Raw genomic sequence first — 10,759 nt, 5'->3', positions numbered from 1 at the left:
AAGGTGGAATAAAAATAAAATAAACGTAACATTAAGTGTCCACAAAGGAAAAATAGTATAAATTACATGAATAATCATGAAGGGATAAAAAGAAAAATACAATTTCTCTGAGAGGCAAACAGTGGAAAATCCAGTATGGAATGTAACAATATTAGAGAAAGAAAGTTGCTGCTCACCATGTAGCGGAGATGCTGAGTCGCAATAGGCACAACAAAAAGATTCACACAATTGTAGCTTTTGGCCATTAGGGCCTTTGTCAACAATAGACACACATACAGACACGCACACACACACACGTACGCAAAAGCAACTTGCACATACATCCGCAGTCTCAGGTGAAATGATGGTTGTGTAGTGCTGGAATGGGAACAGCGAGGGGGCTGGGTGGGTGAGGACAGTCACTAATGGAGATTGAGGCCAGGAGGGTTGCAGAAACATAGGATGTATTGCAGGGAAAGTTCCCACCTGCACAATTCAGAAAAGCTGGTGTTAGGGAAGGATCCATATGGCACAGGCTGTGAAGCAGTCATTAAGATGAGGGATATCATGTTTGGCAGCGTGTTCAGCAACAGGGTGTCCACTTGTTTTTTGGCTACAGTTTGTCAGTAGCCCTTCATGCGGATGGGCAGCTTGTTGGTTGTCATGCCTACATAGAATACAGCACAGTGGTTGCAGCTTAAGTTGTAAATCACATGACTGGTTTCACAGGTAGCTCTGCCTTTGATGGGATAGGTGACATTAGTGACCGGACTGGAGTAGGTGGTGGTAGGAGGATGCATGGGACAAGTCTTGCATCTAGTTCTATTACAGGGGTATAAGCCATGAGGTAATGGATTGGGATCAGCGGTTGTGTAAGGGTGGATGAGTATATTGTGCAGGTGTTGTGTAGGAGAGGTGGGAAGGATGATGGGCAGGACATTTCTCATTTCAGGACATGACAAGAGGGAATTGAAAACTTGGCGGAGAATGTAATTCAGTTACTCCAGTCCCAGATAATACTGAGTTATGAGGGGAATGCTCCTCTGTGTCCAGACTTTGGGACGTGGTGGGACACTGGAAAGATAAGGCATGGGAGATTTGTTTTTGTACAAGGTCGGGAGGATAATTATGGTCAGTGAGGGCTTCAGTAAGACCCTCGGTATATTTTGAGAGGGACTGCTCATCACTGCAGATGTGATGACCATGGGTTGCTTGGCAGTACAGAAGAGCTGTATGGAATGGGTGGCAGCTGTTGAAGTGGAGGTACTGCTGGTGGTTAGTAGGATTGATATGGACAGAGGTACTGATGTAGCCATCTCTAAGGTGGAGGTCAACATCTAGGAAGGTGGCTTGTTGGGTTGGGTAGGACCAAGTGAAGCAAATGGGGAGAAGTTGTTGAGGTTCTGGAGGAATGTGGATAGCGTGTCCTCACCTTCAATCCAGATAGCAAAGATGTAATCAATGAGTCTAAACCAGGTGAGGGGTTTAGGATTCTGGGTTTTTAGGAAGGATTCCTCTAGGTGGCCCACGAATAGGCTGCTGATCAGAGCTGTTTGCTGAGAAACAAACGTAAAAATATGTGAAAGATACTAAGTAATATACAATTGATTCCAGTATCATTTAAGCCCAGAAGCCAGAAAACCTCCTATAGAAATCATGCACAGCCAATATTATCTACTCTCTTTCATGTTAATAGCTCCAGTTTTTCTTGCTGTTTTCCACAAGCTCTTTGGCAGTACATCTTATTTATAACACCATTAAACAAATGCAAGAGGCATGCATTCTTTTCAGTTTACTTTTTTTTATTTAGTATGAAAAATGATTCTGTAGCAGATCTGCCTGCTTTATTTTCTTCGTTTGTTATCCTCAGTGTTGATATTCTGCATTGCCACACTGGCTGAAAAATAAGGTTTGTAATTTAGACACTGACTACGGTATATAATGTAGACGACAGATGCACACTTGCGTTAACTTTCGCTTTTCACAACACCCCATGTACACATTTAATATGGCCAGTGCACTATTGTTTAACTTTTCATAAGCCTCATTAATAGTTTGCAGGCAAACATCCACATATTGCTACAATAGTTTACTGTTGTACATCTATGAGCAGTAAAAGCCTATCCACACAGTCCACAGTCTTTCAAATAAATTGAACAGTCACTGTCATTGCTTTAACACACGGCCTATTGGTGTAACACATATTGTTATCATTTTAATCAACACAGGTTCTTCGTAGAAACTCGTCCGTAGATTGACTGACTCATGACCAAAAATCAGGCCCTTAGATATCATCACAATAATAGGTGCTGAAACTACACATTGTTCAAAGTTAAATTTACAGAAATTACAAATAAAACTTAACTCATTAAATTAACTGAATACATCAAGAAATTGGTTCTTTTTAACAGTTTCTTCTACTACAAGGGTTAAGCCAAATTATTATTTAAATCATGAAATTATCAAATACAGTTACATAAACAATACTTTTGACAAAACTGTTAATTACTTTGGAGTTAATTAAGGTCTGGCTTTGCTAACATGTTTTTGAATAGAGCCAAATAAATACTTTAAGAATACTGTTAGTTGTTCCTCCAAATGTTTATAACTAGTACAGAATTTATATTTGTTTACACATGAACAATAGAATTTAAGTTACAAAAAAATTACTGATTTCACCCTATAACAATAGATAATAACGGGGAATAGTCCAAATAAATGGGAAAATCAATTACATACATACTTTCACCGGACCTAGTGCAAAACATCGTGTTTCATCATTCGTCCAAGACTCATTTCCCCTGTGCTCCGTCAAGCAGTCCCCCCCATGACACATCGGTCTGGGCTCATCTCATCCATACATGCTCGTCTCTGTTGACGAGATTACAAGAAACCACACACGAGTGCCCTGTCAAGCTTGAACACGTCGCTCGCCTATGCAAGGAAAAAAAATGGTTCAAATGGCTGTGAGCACTTTGGGCCTTAACTGCTGAGGTCATCAGTCCCCTAAAACTTAGAACTACTTAAATCTAACTAACCTAAGAACATCACACACATCCATGCCCAAGGCATGGATGTGTGTAGCGCCTAGAACTGCTCGGCCAGTCCGGCCGGCCGCAAGGAAGACTTCGAGCTCTCCCTCCGGCTCCACGGAACACAGCTCCAGCTCTCCGATGCAGCAAATGAATTACAGGCATTACAACAAGGACAAAGGAAGGTCAGTAAGTGCGTCAAATCTGCTTGCAATCCCAGCAATCCGGCCTCCATGTGTTTACCTACCGCTACCCCTCGCAACTGTGCTATCAAGACTGCCATAATGTGTACTGACAGTTCCGCAGGGCCAAACCCTCCTAACACGGCAGCGTTTGACACTCAGCCGAACACAAGTGCGCATGCACGACGAGCATCATGTAATCCTGAACTGATGGCTCCTACCACGTCCCTCACGGGCAGCACCTCAAACCATGCAACTTCGGCTCCAGCGCGACGCGGTGCAACCACCACTTATAACACAAACAGTGCACTTGCGCCAAGCATTTCGCCCACGACCGTGCTGCCACTGGCCATGCCCTCAGACAATGGACTCACTAACGGCTCACAAACTCTCCGAGCTCACCCGAGCATGGTGCCACTGCTTCGGGCCGGTGGCCATCTTGTCGTGTTGACTCCTGGGACACTTTGTTGCCTCAGCTCCCGTCAGATCCGCTGAGTGGCTCCGAACACCACGACCATGCCTCGCCTGCCCCGCCCGCCAAACAATTGTAAACAAACCACCTCCCGTGCCACCGGCAACATTTCCGTCATCACCAACGGCATGGTTCACAAGCTTCACCTCACGCCAGGTCCCCTAATCTCCAGTAAACCACATCAACTTTGTCCAGAGCGCCTCTCTGACCTTAAAAATCAGATTTATGAACTACTAAGCTTTGGCGTCATTGAACCCTCTGCCAGTAGCTGGTCTACGTCCATACATATGACATCCTAGAAAGACGGGTCCTGGTGCATGTGCAGAGACTACCGTCGACTAAACGCATGAACAATTATGGACACCTACCCCATACCCAACATTGCTGACTTTACCAGTTCCCTCGAGGTGCGACCATGTTCTCTGTCATTGATTGCAGACGGGCCTACCACCAGATCCACACGGCACCTGAAGTACACAAGCACACTTCACACCCCCTCGGCGCCTTTTCGATCCCTCCTGGGCGTTTCCAGCATATTCATATTGAAATTGTCGGCCCACTCTATCTCTCTAATGGCTTTCGTTATGTTCTCTCGTCGATCGACCAAACAATTCGCCTGGGTCGAGGCTGTCCCTGTCCCCAATATTACGGCAGAAACTGTTGCTCGAGCTTTTGTCGAGTCATGGGTATCACGTTTCGGATGTCAAATTATCATCATGACTGACCAGGGCAGACAATTTGAGTTGGCCCTGTTCAATGAGATTTGTAACATTTGCGGCATCCGATGCATCCATACCACAGCATATCACCCGCAAAGTAACAGGCTAGTCGAGTGCTGGCACCACACTTTCAAGGCATCTCTTCAATGCCACAACTCTCTATGGGCGGAGGCCGTTCCCCTTGTGCTACTCAGCATTCGTGCAATTTATAAGGAAGACCTCAAAGGCACAATAGCCAAGTTAGTATACGGCCAGAACATTGTTCTCCCTGGAGAACTTGTGAGCCCTTCCACTTCTCTCCCTCAGTCTGACTTACCTTCCTTCATGGGCCATGTCAGATGCCACTTCATCAACCTCCATACCCCTCCACCCACCAGCCATTCCTGCCCTAAGGCTCACGTCCCGAATTCTCTGGACAATTGCGAGGAAGTCATGCTCCAAGATGACACTGTCCGTGCTCCCCTCCAACCTCCATATACTGGCCCGTACTGAGTTCTCCGGTGCTCAGCCAACACCTATGACATCCAGATGAAAGATTCAGCAGTTACAGTCTCTCTCAGCAGACTTAAGCATGCTCATGTTGAGCCTTCTTCTACCCCCCTTCAGGCCACGACCACGCCACTCACTGTCGTGGTTCACGATGCTCTGACCACTCCCTCCACGTCGGACTTGCACACTCGATCGAGTGACTTCCAGCTCCAATTGTTGAGCTCTCCATCGACCTCGCCCTCTACTCCGGTCTCACGCACTCCGTCGAGTGACCGTATGCTCCCCACGTCGAGCTTACCTACGATCACACCCTCGCCGCTGGGCCCTTTGCTGGTCCCTTCGACCTCTCCACCATCACCTGCCTTGCCCTGTCGAGTTTTATCACCCCCCCCCCCAATCTTGAACGTGCCCTCGCTTGAGGTGTTTGTGCCTGTCCCCCCCCCCCCCCCCCCCCCCCAGACATAATCCATGACATCTCAATAATACTGCGTGATTATACACTGTTTGTCATGCGTTTCTCTTCATCCAGTGCTCATGACACAATCTCCACCATTCCCTGCCACCTGGTGAAATGTGTTCCCCTCCCGCCTGACATCAACCTGGACATGCTTCGTGTGTTCACCAGGCCCACTAGAGACATCGTCATCATCGCTACGTTCCACCCGCAAACCCCGGCCTACCTGTCACCATGCAACCAGCACACCCAGTACGACGCCCGGCTCGCTTCAACGACTTCCAGGTTCGGTGGCCGAACCTTGCTTCACGACATCTACCCACACAGCTCCCCGACGACGCTGTCGAACTGCGAGCTGACCATGGGCCGGCTCCTGCAGACCACTCCAGCCAACGCCTTAGTCATTCCTCCCCCCCCCCCCCCCCTTCCCCCGGCCTCTCAAGAGTACTCTGTACTGCGGTTCCGCCATGTTCAGTTCTTTGTGAGCCTTGCATGTGTTTAGGTGAATAAATGAACTACTGCTAAATGGGTGTTGTTTGGTGTAACCAACCGGAACTTCTCCCTCATACGTATGGTTTCAAGACAGTATTTTGTTTGCACACTTATATAGCATTCTAAGACTTTTTAATGACTCTTTGATGTCACTTGTGATCCATGAATTTGATTTTTTGTTCATTTTCGGTTTCTTCAGAGGCAACAAAGAAATATCATAGCAGTACCGTCAGCAGGGGTAACATTGGCCCACTTTTCCAGTTGGTACTTGTACATTACTATACATCCAGTGTATATTAATAAATAATAAGATGCCCATTTTAAGTTATTTATTGGTTTAGATAGTAAGCAATTTGCCGCTCTTCTTCTTTTGTTAAAATGTGTTTCAAATACATTGCAACCTATATTGCTACATAATTATAAAAAATTATTGAATCCGTTGAAGTAATATATTTTCTGATTTCTGAAGTCATTTTATCCAGCGTAATATGGTACTCCATTGGAGGGTGGGGGAGGCTATAGTCCCCCTCCCTCCCTCCCTTGCCACTGCCACTGCTTTCCGTGTCCCAGTTTACATTTTTAACATTAGATTAAAGACCCTAATGCTGTCATTATTAATCTTCTCTCGATATAATTTCTGTTGTCATTTTTCTCATGAGTTTACTCTAGAGTCAATTTAACAGCTTCATGATCAGAGGAACCAGTATCAAATACCTCAGATTTAAAGCCACATTTTGATTTGTCAATGAATATTTTGTCTATAGTACTGTCACTTTTGCTGCTGTATCTGATGATATCTTCTACGCACATGTCCATATTGTAAGTTTTTAGTAGATTAAGAAGTTTCTGCCCTTTTTTACAGTTGTCCTAGAAATTAACATTGAAATTCCCAAGCACAATTATGTATTTTGTCTGACTATTTAGATAGTTCAGAAGATTTTCCAAAATTTCAGAGAACAACTCAAAATTACCAGATGGGGATCTATATATACATGCAATTATAATTTTACTATCTGTTAGTTCACATAAACAATATTCAAAATATTTTTCAATACAGCAGAAATTTTTAAACCTAATTTCCTTCGATTTAATATCTGTTCTTACATATATACATGTTCCACCCCCTCTGCATATTTCCCTGCAAAAGCTGCTGACCAACTGGAAGCCTGAAATCCCAACAGCACATTTTTGTATTTCTTGCAGCCAGTGTTCAGTTACATACAAGATAGAAATCTCCTTCAATGAACCATTCAAAAGGACCTCTAGCTCATATAGCTTATGGTTAAGCCCTGACCATTGTGATACAGGAGAGTTAGAATTATTCAGTTTTATGAGAGGTATATTTCTTGCCTGGGTAGTTCTTTGAAGAGCAGGCTCTTGTCTTCTTTTCATTTCTAACATGATTTTCACCTTCTGGGAGTCCTGGACTTCTTTTTTGTTGTTTTCTTCTACAGTGGATTTGGCATAAAAAATCATTCGTATGTTGTTTGAATGCTAACTTCTGCTTGGTGCTTCATCGTGATCTGTTGTTTTAATTTCTGTCCAATCTGGTACAGCTTCCTCTTCAGTCTTTTTACATGGTGATATTGTCTTCTGTGCTGGTTCCCTGCCATATGTTCATTCCACTGAAGGCATATTTACTGTTAACGTTTTCGTTTCTTCTTCTGTTATTTCCGTATACTGAGGTGATATCGACTTCTGTGTTGCTTCCTTTTCACTTGTTCATTCCCTAGTATACATATTTACCGTTAATTTTTTTGTTTTTTTTTTTTGTTTCATCTTCTGTTATTTTCCATATTGTAAGCATTCAGTTTTGGTGAGTGACTGATCTTCCTGTTGCAAGCATTTAACAGAGATCAGTGATGGTGTGGTGGGCTGAATCATGGCTGAATAATGAAGGTTCCTGACAATCAGTTTAAAATTCACAGTTGCAAAATCTAATGCGAATTCTTTACAGAAGAATGGACAAAATGGTAGAAGATGATCACAGGGAAGATCAGTCTGGATTCCGAAAAAAAGTAGACCACACAAGGCAATACTGGCCGTATGACTTATCTTAAAAGTTAGGTTAAACAAAAGCAAATCTGCATTTACAACATTTGTAGACTTAGACAAAGCTGTAGACAATATTAACTGGAATGCTTTCTTTGAAATTCTAAAGGCAGAAAGGGTAAAATGCAGGGAGCAAAAAGCTATCTACAGCTTATACAGAAACCAAATGGCAGTTATAAGAATTGAGGCACACAAAAGGGAAACAATGGTTGAGAAAGAAGTAGAGACATGGTTGTAACCTATTCCTGATGTTATTCAGTCTATACATTGAACAAGTGTAAAGGAACTTGAAGAAAAATCTGGAGTAGGAATTAAAATCCAGGAAGAAGAAACAAAAACTGCAATTCTGTCAGAGACAGCAAAGGACTTGGAAGAGCACAGGAATGGATAATAGATAATGTATTTGTAGATAAGTACATTTACAATAATTTAACAGTGAAAAATATTATAAATGGCCTCTCGGATCATGAAGGGCAATTTCTCACTCTAGACTAAATGAATGTACAAAGGAAAGAAAATTTCATTTGGAAAAACTTTAGGATTATACATGAACACACCATTGAAGGCTTTAATCAGCAATTACAGCTAGTAGACTGGTCCTTGTGTATGCTTCAATTGATGTTAACTCAAAATTTAATATATTTATGGATATAGCGTTGTAGGGTTGCCGAATCCAATGATGCACGCTACACCATGTGTAATAAACACTATTTTTATTTCTCGTAAGCACACATATACAGTTGTTTACATTCTGAATTCTCGGTACACGTCCGTACACTTTCACGCGCGACCACAGACTGGTTCAAAGAGCTTGCCAAAAACAAAGATATTACCCGCGACTTGGTCGATAGTCGCCACATTAGCCCCCCCCCCCCCTAGAGTGTGGAGCACAAACATAAATATTGGGGCATACATGTAAAGGGAACACCCAGGGGGGAGGGAGAGGGTGTTTAATCAGAAACCATACCTTACATTACATTACATTAGTAATTGAAGTCTTAGAGCCAGCGAGGGGGGCGGATGGTCCTGCCTGACCGGGTGAATCCTCGTACAGCAGTTGAGGGATCTGGGGAGGGGATGGTGGGTTGTGAGGGGCCAGGATAGCGGATCTGAATGCCTGTGGCGGTACGTAGGACTTTGACCGTTGATGGGTCAGTACCAACAGGCAAGGGGACAGACTGGAGGAGATGAATGTGAGTTAAGTTGTCACTGGGGAAGCTGGCTTGTTCGTAGAAGATGTACACATTACCCGGCTGCATAACAAAAAACACATTAGAGCTGCAAATAAGATCTGTGTTGACATTCACTACCACTTCCTTATACGGGTTGACAGAATCTCCACACGAGTCGTCATCGGTGACATCACACGCTCTGAGGCTGGTCCCTGATACATCACTGAATCCTAACAGGGGAGAGGCGAGGGGCTGCCTGTAGGAGGGTAAGTCATCACACGCATCACTCTGCATAGGAATGTCACACGCACCTGTAGCACTGTCACACGACTGGGAGTGGGGAACGTCACACGTGTGGGAATGGGCGTCGCTCATCCATGGACTGTCGGTAGATGCCTCATGCGAGGTGGGTGCAGCAGGGGATGGGGTCTGACTGGGTGGGGTATCGGGCAGTTCTCCCAGAGTCCATGCAGGTTTGAGGCGGCAGACGGATACCGTTTGAGGCGTGCTGTTAATGAGCACTTCGAACGTGTTGGTACGCTGTGATATGACTCTGTGCGGGCCCGTACATGGAGGTCTGAGTGTCGGTCGGATGGTGTCATCACGCACCATGACATGAGTGCACGACGCCAAGTCCTTATGCAGAAATACAGGAGGGGGGGTGTGTGGTCGAGGAGGCGGCACGCGGATGTTAGCAATTAACTCCTTGACCTGCCCGACGAATGTCGAGTCGCAGATTTGATCTGGAGGAAGTGAAGGCTCGACTAACACTGCTGGGAGTGTGAGGGGTTCTCCATACAGCACCTCTGCCAGGGATGCGCCAAGGTCCTCTTTGTACGTGGCCCGAACGCCTAACATTACCCACGGTAAGGCATCGGCCCACTCACCTCCGTGGCACATCAGGGAAGCTTTAAGCGTTCGGTGCCAGCGTTCCACAAGCCCATTGCTCTGGGGGTGGTATGCTGTAGTCCTAAATCGTTTCACCTCACACAGTTCACAAAGCTGTCGGAAGAGGGCAGACTCGAACTGGCGGCCCTGGTCGGTGGTGACAGAGACTGGGCAGCCGAAGCGCGAGATCCACATTAACAGCAGGGCTCGGGCCACTGCATCGGCTGTGATAGTAGTGAGAGGAATTACCTCTACCCAGCGGGTAAACCTGTCAATTGCGGACAGTATGTAACGGAAGGGGCCTGAGGGGGGTAAGGGCCCGACGATATCGATGTGTATGTGCTGGAATCTTCTTTTTGCCACATCGAACGTACCCATGGGGGGCTGTGCATGACATCCTACTTTTGCGTGCTGACAAGCCACACATGCTCGTGCCCAACTGCGACACTGTTTTATCACCCCGGGCCAAACAAAACGTTCAGATACCAGACGTGCGGAGGCGCGAATGCCAGGGTGTGCCAAGTCGTGGATACTATTAAATATGTCCCGGCAGAGAGGTGCAGGGATCACCAGGCGTATGCGTCCTGTTGAAATGTCGCACCAGATGGGTGATGAAAACCCAGGAAGTGTCCGTAACTCTAGTTTGAGTCCTGTTTTGATATCGGAACGCAATGCTGCCAGTTCAGTATCCTCTGTCTGCAATTTAGGGAGCTCACTGAGGTCCAATTGTGAAGATAAAACCGACATCCGAGACAGAAAATCAGCGACGACATTGTCTGCGCCTCTGACGTAACGTATGTCATTCGTAAACTGACATATAAGGTCCAT

The sequence above is a fragment of the Schistocerca cancellata genome, chromosome 3 (assembly GCF_023864275.1).
Source record: "Schistocerca cancellata isolate TAMUIC-IGC-003103 chromosome 3, iqSchCanc2.1, whole genome shotgun sequence".
In the NCBI taxonomy this organism is placed as follows: Eukaryota; Metazoa; Arthropoda; class Insecta; order Orthoptera; family Acrididae; genus Schistocerca; species Schistocerca cancellata.
This window is presented reverse-complemented; position numbering follows the sequence as displayed.